The 11745-nt window shown below is 44.3% G+C and overlaps 1 protein-coding gene across 11 annotated transcripts in view; it reads left to right on the top strand.

The window, feature by feature from the left end:
• Window positions 1–6909: 6909 nt before the first annotated feature.
• INPP4A (inositol polyphosphate-4-phosphatase type I A) overlaps window positions 6910–11745 on the top strand; it is a 197304-nt gene continuing 192468 nt past the window's right edge. For all 11 annotated transcript variants that reach the window (XM_032805553.2, XM_032805552.2, XM_032805548.2 and 8 more), the window contains exon 1: window positions 6910–6994. The gene's annotated coding sequence lies outside the window, so the exon portion shown is untranslated. The remainder of the gene's footprint in view (window positions 6995–11745) is intronic.

Below are 11745 nucleotides of genomic sequence, written 5' to 3'. Positions count from 1 at the left end.
ACCTGAGGGATGTGGACAAACAATGTAAATACACCTGTTGTGTTTGTGTGTAACTTACATAATAATATGTGGTTTGAGTTACATTATTCTTCGCAACTGAGGCTTGAGTAACCAGAAACTTCAGATTGGTAATGTAGCATTGTTTTTATTTTTTAAAACATAAATACAGTTTCTAAAACCTTTCTATTTTCCCTTTCCTCCCTGTCTTCCATGTTCTTAATGTCTCTCAGAATGTTTTTGTTTTAGCTGGTGCTGGTGTGGCTTTGATGCAAACATCATCAGAACAATATCAAACAATTCTGAAGTTCTTGAAAGCATTTTAATTCTAGCCTGGGATTAATCTTCTAATTTTGTCCATGACATCATGTCTCTGATATTCACTGCTGTATGAGGATTTTTCAGAAAAATATTACATATATGGAGAGTTGTTTCTTGCACTGCATTATGTTTTATTTTCAGGACTTAAAATAGGTTGATTAATAATATTTCTCATAGATACTGAAGGGAGAAGAAGCTACCATTTAGAGACAGGAACACCCTTATGAGTGACCATAATAAGGTCACTAGCAGGTGACGTATTTAAGACGCTTTTCTGACGCGGTATTTTAAGAAATATTTCTTAGGTTTTTTTCATATGAAGCTGTGTTTTTGATGAGAGTTTTTATGTTCTCTGTTCTTAATGAATAGGGATTAATCAATGGGCTTCAAGAGACAGAAGGAAGTAATTGCAGTAATTCCACCATGTTTTTTGGTGAGATAAATTACACAATTAAATCTCAATTGATTTATGACAGCATCACAGCCAGCCCCAAATTGAAAGTTTCTTATTTTTACTGTTGATTTCTTTTTAATAGGGATCTAACAAGAGTTGGGAAAGAAACAGGAAATAAATAAGGCCAACTGAATGCTGAAACTGCAAAGTTGGCCTTTTGGGAGTACTGAAAGTCAGTTACTTGTCCCCACTTATTTACAGGCTGAAGATGGTTACTTATTTCATAGATTCTAATTTTAAAATATGTTCTTGTAAAATGATGCTAGTGTCAAGGTATTTTTCCCCCGGTTTGAACTTTAGCGTCCAAAAGTTCTAGCTTAGATCTGATAGCGCTGCCACCAGCCAAAATATAGTGTTTGGCACACTTTCTGTTCCCCCAAACCTTCCCTGGGGAACCCAAGACCCAAACATCTTGGGTCTTAAAACCAGGAGAAATAAACCATCCCCCCTCCTTTCCCCCTCCCAAACTTTCCCTTCTCTGGGCTACCCTGAGGGGCTCCACTGATCCAAACTCCTTGGATCTTAAAACAGAGAGGAATTAAACTTCCCCCCGCTTCCCCCCACAAATCCCTGGTGAGTTCAGACCCAATCCCCTTGGGTCTTAAACAAGGGGGGGGAAATCAATCAGGTTCTTAAAAAAGAAAGCTTTTAATTAAAGAAAGAAAAAGTAAAAATTATTTCTGTAAAATTAGGATGGAAAATGTTTACAGGGTAGTCAGATTTATATAGCCTAGAGGGACACCCCTCCCCTAGCCTGAGAATGTCAAAGTTACAGCAACCTAGAAACCTTGTAAAACTCCTTCCGACGCAACATACGAGCATTTGCACGTTAAGGGAACCAAGCAAACATCACAGCACTAACCGTTCCCTTTTCTAAGCTAGTACTCTTCTATTTTGAGACATGGAGAGACTGTTTCAGAAAGATGGAGAAACCTCGGTTGCACGTCTGGTCCTCCTTAGCCCCAAGAAAGAAACAATGAAAGCGCAAAACAAAAGCACAAACAGAAACGACTCTCTCCACTACAGATTCGCCTCTATGCTCACCCCATTGTTCCTCCTGGATGTCAGTGTCAGCCAGGTTACTGAGCTGTCTTAACTCTTAACCCATCTGTTTTATGACATGCTCGTCTACCTTCACCTGGTACTATATTTATTTTCTAAATTTCACACCTGGGCGGTGGAAGGAGTTTATGAATAAGGGTATCCTCTCTTCATGATGATGGAGCCACGGATGTGTTTTTCCACAAGTCGTTTTTTTTTTTTTTTTTTTGAGGGAGGGGAAAGACATCTTTCAGTAGATGTCTGTTGCAACGTCTTGATGGTTTTTACTCACATACCCAGCTGTACTCCGTCAATGACTGCTGAAGGGTGATCAAGAGGGTTGAACAATACTATTGCATATTGTAGATACAGAGGTCTAGGTCAGAGGAGACCAATTGTGGGTCCTTGGCATGGTGGGCACAGTGAGAATAAATAGGAAGAGTGTGTGCTTCAGGCATGGACCACAGAACATCACTTGTCTAAGATCCTTTCTTTAGATTCATATTGTTCAGTACTAGGATAAAATGTATACAAAGCCTTTTATGGCTTGAGTCCTGAGTATCAGATTAACTGCCTCTTTCTCCTGGCAGCTGAGATCATCAGGGACCTTAGAGCTGAAATTCCTAGATTTATAATTAAGGGTGCTGGTAGTGGTGCATACTCAGCGGAGAGCCCCCTATTTTGAAACTCATTTCCCATCTTGGTCTGACAGAGCACATGTTTTATGACCTTCTGGCTGTGCACTCAGGCTTTTTATGAGCAGATGGCTTGTTTTGGAGGGACTTTTTCTTTTTTTATGGTGGACATAGGAAATCTGGTTAGTGACTCTTCCTCTTTATTTTATTTTGTTGTTTTTAAGGAGGGTTAATTTGAATAATGTTTGTATGCATTTTTAAATATGTATTGTTTCTGAGTTTAGATAAGTGGTGTCCAAACTGTGGCACTCAAGGCTCTAACCTGTGGATACAGGCAAATGTTAAAAACATTTATGTTTGATTATCAATTGAAAATAGGCTCTCTGAGTTACAGTTCTGTGATTTTTATGTGTTTGAATCAGCCAAGTCAATGCAGGGAGACGATAGGAGGCCTTGCCTACCGCCACTTTCCCTGTAGCCCTTGGAGTAGCTCTGGTGTGAGTCATGAGCTCTGAGCAACTTCACAGCTCCCCTGCAGACTGTCTGCTGCATCACAAGAGAGGGAGATTCTCTGGTTGCTTCATTGCCTGTTTCACTGTTGTGCAGTGGGTGGAAGCTCTGCTGGCTCTGCCTCAACCTAGGGGAGCACCTAGCAAAAGATGGCTTCCTTCTCCACACAGTTGCTCAGGAGAAAGGAAAAGAGAAGCAGACAATTATGGCTCTCTGATTCTCTGCTCCAGCTGGGTTAGAGTAACCTAGGGCCTGCTCTTACCTGAGTCAGCAGCTAGCAGCAGTTCTCTACAGGGCATACATACCAGCTGAGATAGCCATACACAGTAGACCCCCTTAGAACTATGGACACGTAGTGAATGGAGGTTGTCCGTAACTCTGAAATGTTTGTAACTCTGAACAATGCACAGTTCGGGCTCAGGATCCAGCAGCTGACACTCCAGGCCAGGATTAAGCAGCAACTGAGCTCTGTACTCCGCCCCAGCATAAGTTTGCAAGCTTGTCCCACTCTGGGCAAGTGCGCGTGTGTGTGTGTGTGTGTGTGTGTGTGCGTGCGCATGCGTGTGTGTAAGTGTCTTGCTGTAAGTGGCTGCCCTGCGAGTGGGGTTGGGGTGGGGACAGGGCATCCAGATGTGCCTACCTTTAAGATGCAATACAGGCACAGTATAGTACTTGCCTTTTTCCCTTTTTTCTTGTTTTCTTTTTTTTGTCTCTGCTTGTTTTCTTTTTTTTGTCTCTGCTGCTGTCTGATTGGTTACTACTGGTTTCACATGGTTCCTGGTTGACCGGTCAGTCTGTAACTCTGGTGTTCATATCTTTGAGCTTCTACTGTAGTAATATACAGTAACTCCTCACTTAAAGTTGATGAGTTTGCCTTGATGGCTCTGTTCTGCTTAGCACCCCAGTTCAGCTTAGCAACTAATCAAGGCTTACTGATTAATTTACTGGCTGGGGTAGACAGGCCAACACAGGCCAATCTGTGTGACCTTGCTAGATAAGAGAATGCTTGTAGAGGCTGGGAAAAATGCTTGCAGACACTTTTTAAAGTAACATGTATTCTTTTTTGTACTAACCATGAAGTTATCAAGAAATAACAGTTGCTCTTTGTTCCTCTCTTGTATGCTGGGAAGGTACAGTGAGGACACAACGTAAGTGATGACGCGACAGAGTAGCTAATAAAGAACAGTTTGAATTTGTGAAGGGGGGCTGGTTCTGTATGGAGTGAGATGGGCAGTTCTCTGTTGTATGGCATGCTAGAATAAAGAACTTGATAGTTGGATTCTTGCTGGTCGTTGCCTGTCTCTTTGCGATCGGACAACGAAACCTGAGCCATCTGGGATAAGAGAGATCCCTGACAAAGTCATCCTGGTTAATGTTGTTTCGTTGTTACATTGCTGATCAATTAGGGAACATGCTCGTTTAAAGTTGTGTAATGCTCCCTTCTAACGTTTGGCAGCTACCTGCTTTGTCTACTGCTTGCACGAAGAGCAGCCCGTTGCAGCTAGCTGGTGGGGGCTTGGAACCAGGGTGAACTATCAGCTCCCTGCTCCCATAAGTTCCCTGTGCGGCAGCTGCCTGCAGTTCAGCTGTGTCCCTTCCCCAGTGCCATGTGCTGCTCCTGCCCTCTGCCTTGGAGCTGCTCCCTGAGACTCCTGCTTGCTTTGCCAGGGGGTTGGGAAGGAAGAGGGGGTCAGGATATCCCCTGCACCCCGCTTACTCCATCTTCCATAGAGCAGGACTCAAGGAGCTTGTAGCAGCTGCAGTCTCAGCAAGCTGATCTAATTAACAAGGCAGTGTACTTAAGGGAAATGTGCATATCTCCCTCCATTCCTACTGCCTTGCAGAGTGAGAGAGTTAACCCTTGCGGGCTCAGCCAATTGCTAGTTCATCATATAGCAGTAAGGGAAATATCCCACCCTCAGACTCCTCCACCTCAACCAAGGTTCACAATCATCATCACTGTGTACAGTATTAAATTGTTTGTTTAAAACTTATACTGTATATCTATCTATCTATCTATATCTATATCTATATATACTTTGATGAAAAAAATTTCCCTGGAACCTAACCCCTTCATTTACATTAATTCTTATGGGGAAATTGGATTAGATAACATCATTTTGCTTAAAGTTGCATTTTTCAGGAACATAACTACAATGTTAAATGAGGAGTTACTGTACTCCAACCACTCTTCATGCTGATATGTTCCCTGCACACAGGAGCTAGCTGTCAACTATTAAGGGGAATCCACAGCAGGTGACTTGGGGGTAGAACCTGCTCCATTTGTATTCCCTGAGCTATGCAAAGGAAATAAAATGAGTCAGGAACCTTGCCTTAAATATCAATTGTGGCCCCTTGAATTTTTCAAAATACAATACAACCTGTGTTATCTGAGCCTCCATTTTCTGGCTGTCCATCTTAACTGAACCAGATGGTGGGGCTGACAGCTGGAGCCCAGCTGCTTCCCGAGGCTGACTACCGGAGCCCCACTAATTCTTCTGATTATCCAAATTTTTGTTTAGCAGGTCTAGCCCTGATCCCAATTAGACTGCATAAATGTAGGGTCCACCTGCACAGGGCTTCTTGCAGGATTAGGACTTGTTTTCTTTATTTTATAATGACATTGGAGCTATGTCTCATCTTAAATCCTAGTCTGTCTTGTTCAAAATACATAACTTTAATAAAAGTCATCAACAGTCAAAATAATTGTATTTTTCTTACATGTGCTGTTAGTTTACTTTTGCACTTTAAATAGGACATGGAGAAAAAATTGTCAGTTTTGTTTTCAGATGCTCATGTTTCAAAAACTGAAGGAAATGTTTAAATCAAATGAGAAAACTGAAGAGGAAATTAGTAAGGTTGTGTTTAATACAAAACTTAAATACTCTTAGGATGCCCTTTTTAAAGCAAATTAATAGAATATCAGGGTGGGAGAAGGGACCTCTGGAGGTCACCTAGTCCAACCCCCTGCTCAAATCAGGAGCTATTCTCAAACAGATTTTAGCCCTAGATTCCTAAATGGCCTCCTCAAGGCTTGAGCACACAATGCTGGGTTTAGTAGGCCAATGCTCAAACCACTGAGCTATCTGCCTGGATATATTGCCAACAGATGTAATTTCATTGCTGGTTTTATGATATTCAATGTTTATTTAAAGTCCAGCTTCCTGGAGACTGAGGTCAGAACCTCAGCTTTAACTTTTTTTTGTTTAAAGTAAATTTCTAGCCTTCGTGGTGTCAAAGCAAAGCTTGAAGATGTGACGGAGTGCACCTGGAAGGCTCCAAAACCTTAACACAAATAAGCAAAACCTCAATTTATTTTTCAGACATTCAGGAATTTCCAGTTCATAGGGTGGGGACCAGACTGACTCAGTTCTGAAAGTTTGAGATTGGCAGCAGTACTGTTCACAGGCTTGGATGGCCACAGCTTGTGCCTGTGGTTGCTGATCACATGTGCTCACTGAAATGCCAAGAGCACCTTGGTTCAGGGAGTGTCTCTTTTTGTACCTTACACAGACTGGTGTACTCTACTGGCTCTACGTAACACATTGCTGATTGCACGGATAGTGCTCAGCTGCACATTTTGGCTTGCACAAGGCAAGCAGGGCAGGGCCCCTCCTGTTGAAAGTGTGGGCCTATGTGTGCAGCAGGTGGAGACACAAGCACTGGTGTTGGAAGGAACTAGGGGCGCATACACCCCCTGGCTTGAAGTGCTTTCCACCATTTACAGGGTTACAGCTTGGTTCAGGGTCTCTCAGCAACCCCGACACAAGAGGCTCCCAGGCCTGCTGGAGAGGGAGGGGATTTACGGGGGAGGGGGCTGCCGGCGCTGCGGCAGAGGATGCTGTGGTAGGAGCAGCCCTGTAGGGGGCCGAGCCGCCGCGGCGGGAGGAGGGGCCGTGCTGCCTGTGCCGTCACAACCGGGTCGCTGCGGAGTGTGTCTGCGCCGCTGGAGCCGCGGCTGTGGGGTGGGGGCGGCGGAGCGGGACGCTGCTGCGAGCCATGTTGGGCGGGAGCGGATGAGGAGCGGGCGGCGGAGGTAAGGCGGAGGCTCGTTTCCCGGGCTGCCCCCCCAGCCTGCGGATGCCGGGCCCGGGGGGCGGGCGCTGTGTTGCGCTGGGTGCAGCAGCCGCGGGGGCCAGCGGGCGGCAGCTGGACGGGGCAGCGGCCCCTGCTATGGCAAGGGGGCGCTCGGCTCCCCTCATCCCCTGGCGCCTGGAGCTGCCCCCGCGGGCAGGGCTGGTTCCCCGGGGGAAGCGCCGCGGCGGTGCCGATGCCCTAGTGACAGCCCGGGCGTCTGCCTGGAGCCGGCCACGCCGCGGCGCGGCGGGATGTGACAGCAGCTCGGCTCGTGCCTGAGCTTGGCGATTGGCTGGTGCAGAGACCGAGGGCATCAGTCTGCAAGGAGCGAACGAATCCTGATTTGTAAGTAGTAAAGGCAGATCTCCGGGTATCTGCGCGACAGCCAGGGAGAGCAGGTTGGCCAGCGGAGACTCCTGTGACTGTGGGGCTTGTTTCTGTTCACGCATCTGGGCAGAGTTCTTCTGGGTGGCGTCTGCTGGCTCCCTTGACACCTTCGAGGAGCAGTGGGCATTGTCTGGGGTTCTCTGCTCGGTGTTCCCGTCAGGCTCCCTTCTTATGACCATTAGACCACACTCCTGTCTGTGTTCTTTTATTAGTTGTCCCCTGAAATCAGCTGGGTTTTTGAGGTCCTTTAGATTCTCCCCTTAGGCTGGAGGGGATCCTTTAGCATTGGGCGGGCAGTTCCCAGAAACCCAATAGGTATAGTGCTGTGGGCTAACCTGCAAGCCTGGGGGCTTCTTCTCCTTGTGGGTTTAGGAATCAGTGATGGACTGTCAAGGGCTATGCTGTATTTTCTACCCAAATAATGGGGAATGCTGAGTTTCCCTACTTGATCCCGCGGGCTAAGGTGTTCATATGGAGTATCCATTTTGAACAGGCTTATGATGCTTAATGTTTACTTAATAGGCACTGTCTGTCACGGTCTCTTTCCAATTTCAAAAATCGTTTTCTTCCAACTTCCCACTTACTAGTCCAGCTGTTTGTAGGCCATATTGAATTTTTTTCACATCAGCATAATTTTATTTTCTTTATTGTTGATCTTGAGAAGTGGGCTACTATGATCACTTTAAAATAGCTGTGCCTAGTGTGTGGTGTTTTTGAGGGGAAAAAAATAAATGCATGTAAATAACTATCTTGCAGACAGATGCAGAACTTAAAAACAGATTTTTGTACTTAACCCTGTCCAACAATCCATTTGAATTTTTAATTTGTGACACTTGCATTGTCATTTCTTTTCATCCATGATTCTGGGTATTTTATCACAGAACTTGTGCTTTGACATTAGCATGGAAACCTCTATTATTATTTTGTGTAGTGATGTTTGTGTACATGATACTTTACAGGAATACTTGATGGCAAGGTCTTTGTACCTGAGGAATTTACAATCTACATTGTATGTCTATTTTTACAGAAGTACTGTGATCTTAACACTTAGTGTTACACCATACTGTACCATTCTGAGCTTATCTACCTCCTCCCCCTCCTCTGCAATTGACTCTCTTCTGAGTTGGAAGCGCCACCTGATGTTACTCCATAGCTTGAGTGAGAGGAGTTTCCTTCCATCCAGTGCAACCTCCATTGCTCAAGTTGAAAAAAATAAGTTGGAGCAGGGTTCTAATCCCCCATCTGCAAACCAGATTGCTTGCTTGTACCTGGGGTGCCATGAGGGCTTTTGTGATCTGTGCCTTTCCAGTTAAGTTATCATGCAAGGGGCAGAAAGAGGCCACAGAATCAGGACTATAGTTATATGGACAAAGAACATGACAAACATGACCCAGGTGGGTGGAGCAGATGATGGAGAGGGAGTACAAAATTTGAGAGATCATACACTTTTTGAAAGTGGATTAAGCTAAAATGGAAAAAGGCATTCTTCTGGAATATGAGTGTCCACACTGGGAGCTATTCTGGAATATCTTATTCTGCAATAACCATTCTAGTCAATTTCCACATGCAGACAAGCCCTAAAAGGAAGCAGATTGCTTATGTGTTTTGTACATATCTTGGATTTTATTATCCATGTGCAAGAGCAGAATGTATCAACAGCGGAGAGCATAAGAACAGTCATATTGGGTCAGACCAAAGGTCCATCTAGTCCAATATCCTGTTTTCCAACAGTAGCCAATGCCAGGTGCCCCAGAGGGAATGAACAAAACAGATAATCATCAGGTGATCCATTCCCTGTCGCCCATTCACAGCTTCTGGCAAACAGAGGCTAGGGACACCATCCTGGCTAAAAGCTATTGATACACCTATCCTCCATCAGTATCTCTAGTTTTTTTAATTTTGGTTTTGTAAACCAAAGGGAATGATACAGAGGTGGTTTTATGTGCATTTGATTCAAACTCTTAACTCAGTCATGTCAGTTGAGATGAGTTTAAAAGTGCAGGTTATCCTGGAGAGAAAACACTCTCTTTCCCCTTGGGAAAACAGCTTTACACTTGTGTTTGTCTCAAAGCCTCCTGTTTTTAAAAGCTCACTGTTGAGCTCTGTTTTTCTTCTGAAGCTTTGGTTCAACAGGTTGCTTGGCCTCTGGGAACTCCTTGGTGAATATAAGCCAATTATTTTCCTACCAGTGTCTCACTAAACTCAAGACTAGTGTTAAATGTTGGAGGGGAGCTGAGACTGGTGTGGAAATGCAATAGACCTTTACGTGTTTATAAACTTCAATATTTTAAAATTTGAAACCCTATCACTTTGTGTTGGCTAGTCCAAATTTAGACATGGAGTTTGCTGCTGCTCCCCTCCCAGCCAGTAGTACCAGGTTCAGTTAGTTTCTGTTCTAGTACTCTGTTTTCAGCACCTGTGCCATACATGTTTCCTAGAGACTGACATATGACAGCTTTACACTGGAGAGAATTTGTTTTTAATGATCAATTTTTGATATAATCCCTAATCTGCCCTAGTACCTTTTGAGAATACCAAGAAGTGAGCTACGTCCCCTCTTCCTTGGATTTATTATTTAATTGCTATATACCTAACTAAAAGCGCTTAACTAGAAACCATATTTAAAAATACATGTTGTGGATTAACATGGTTCAAAAAGTTTTAGAATGGCCGTGCCTGGTCTACAATAACCAGGGAAACAGATTTAAACTGTCTTAGCCTGAACTGTTTTAAAATCATGTTTAATGCTGGTTCTCCAACATGGTTTCATCTTCACTGTAGACAAGGTTGTGCTGTTTCCTGTCTGCCCTGTCTCTCCAGCTTAATACTCATCTGATGCAGTCACAGTGACTTCTCCATCACCTCTATAACTAGTTTTTTCACTTGTGCTGCCTCACCTATTTGGAAATCCCTTCCTCACAGTCACCATATCATGTGAGTCAGAGCAAAAAGTGAAAAGAGACAAAGAAGAAATCTGATTGAAAACGAAGGGTAGGCCAAAGAAAATGGGAAAGTCAGAGATGAGTATGACAGGTTTGGTCACAGAGACCCCCTTGGGACTGCCTCCTGATGTGCTGAGACTACCTCTGAGCCCATTTTCCCTGCCAGCTTTGGACTTCAGAACCCTGCCTTGTTGATCCAGACATGCTAGCCTGCTGCAAACACAGACCCAGGTCTGAACCATGTCCCCCAAAGCTGCAGGCTTTGACTGAAAACCACTTAGCAGATTACTTATTTCCAGCACTGAGACACCCAGCTCCCAATGGGATCCAAACCCCAAATACATCTGTTTTACTCTGTATAAAGCTTAAACAGTGTAAACTCATAAATTGCCTGCCCTCTATAATACTGATAAAGAGATATGAACAGCTATTTTCTCCCCCAGGTATTAATGACTCTCTCTGGGTTAATTAATAAGCAAAAGTGATTTTACTAAGTATAAAAAGTAGGATTTAAGTGGTTCCAAGTAATAACAGACAGATCAAAGTAAGTTACCAAGCAAAATCAAACAAAACACGCAAGTCTAAGCCTAATACAGTAAGAAACTGAATACAGGTAAATATCACCCTCAGAGATGTTCCAATAAGCTTCTTTTACAGACTGAACTCCTGCCTAGTCTGGGCCCAACCCTTTTCAGACCAATGTTGTAGTTTATGGCCTGGGTCCAGCAATCACTTACGCTCCTGTAGTTACTGTCCTTTGTTCCAGTTTGTTTCAGGCATCTCTTTAGGGTGGAGAGGCTATCTCTTGAGCCAGAGGAAGACCAAATGGAGAGGCTTCCAGGGCTTTTATAGTCTTTCTCTTGTGGGTGGAAACCCCTTTGTTCTTCTGTGTAAAATCACAATAACAAGATGGACTTTGTAGCCACCTGGGCAAGTCACATGTCCATGAGTGATTCAGCTTTTTGCAGGCCAATGCCATTGTTTACATGATAGTTTGAACATTCCCAGGAAAGCTCAGATGTGGATTGGCATCTCCCAAAGTCCATTGTCAGTTAAGTGTTTCTTGACTGGGCACTTACTCAGAATAGGTCTTTAAGCTGACCAAATGCTTCACTGATGCTATTAAGGGTACGTCTACCCTACGGGATTATTCCGATTTTACATAAACCAGTTTTGTAAAACAGATTGTATAAAGTCTAGTGCACGCGGCCACGCTAAGCACATTAATTCAGCGATGTGCGTCCATGTACCGAGGCTAGCGTCGATTTCCGGAGCATTGCACTGTGGGTAGCTATCCCGTAGCTATCCCATAGTTCCCGGTACTCCGCAGTCTCCCCTCCGCCCCTCTGGAATTCTTGGCGGTTCGGAGATCCCAGTGCCG

This window comes from Chelonoidis abingdonii, chromosome 1 (assembly GCF_003597395.2).
Source record: "Chelonoidis abingdonii isolate Lonesome George chromosome 1, CheloAbing_2.0, whole genome shotgun sequence".
NCBI classification, from domain to species: Eukaryota; Metazoa; Chordata; order Testudines; family Testudinidae; genus Chelonoidis; species Chelonoidis abingdonii.
Note: the sequence above shows the minus strand (reverse complement) of the source record. Positions and strands in the feature narration are given on the sequence as shown.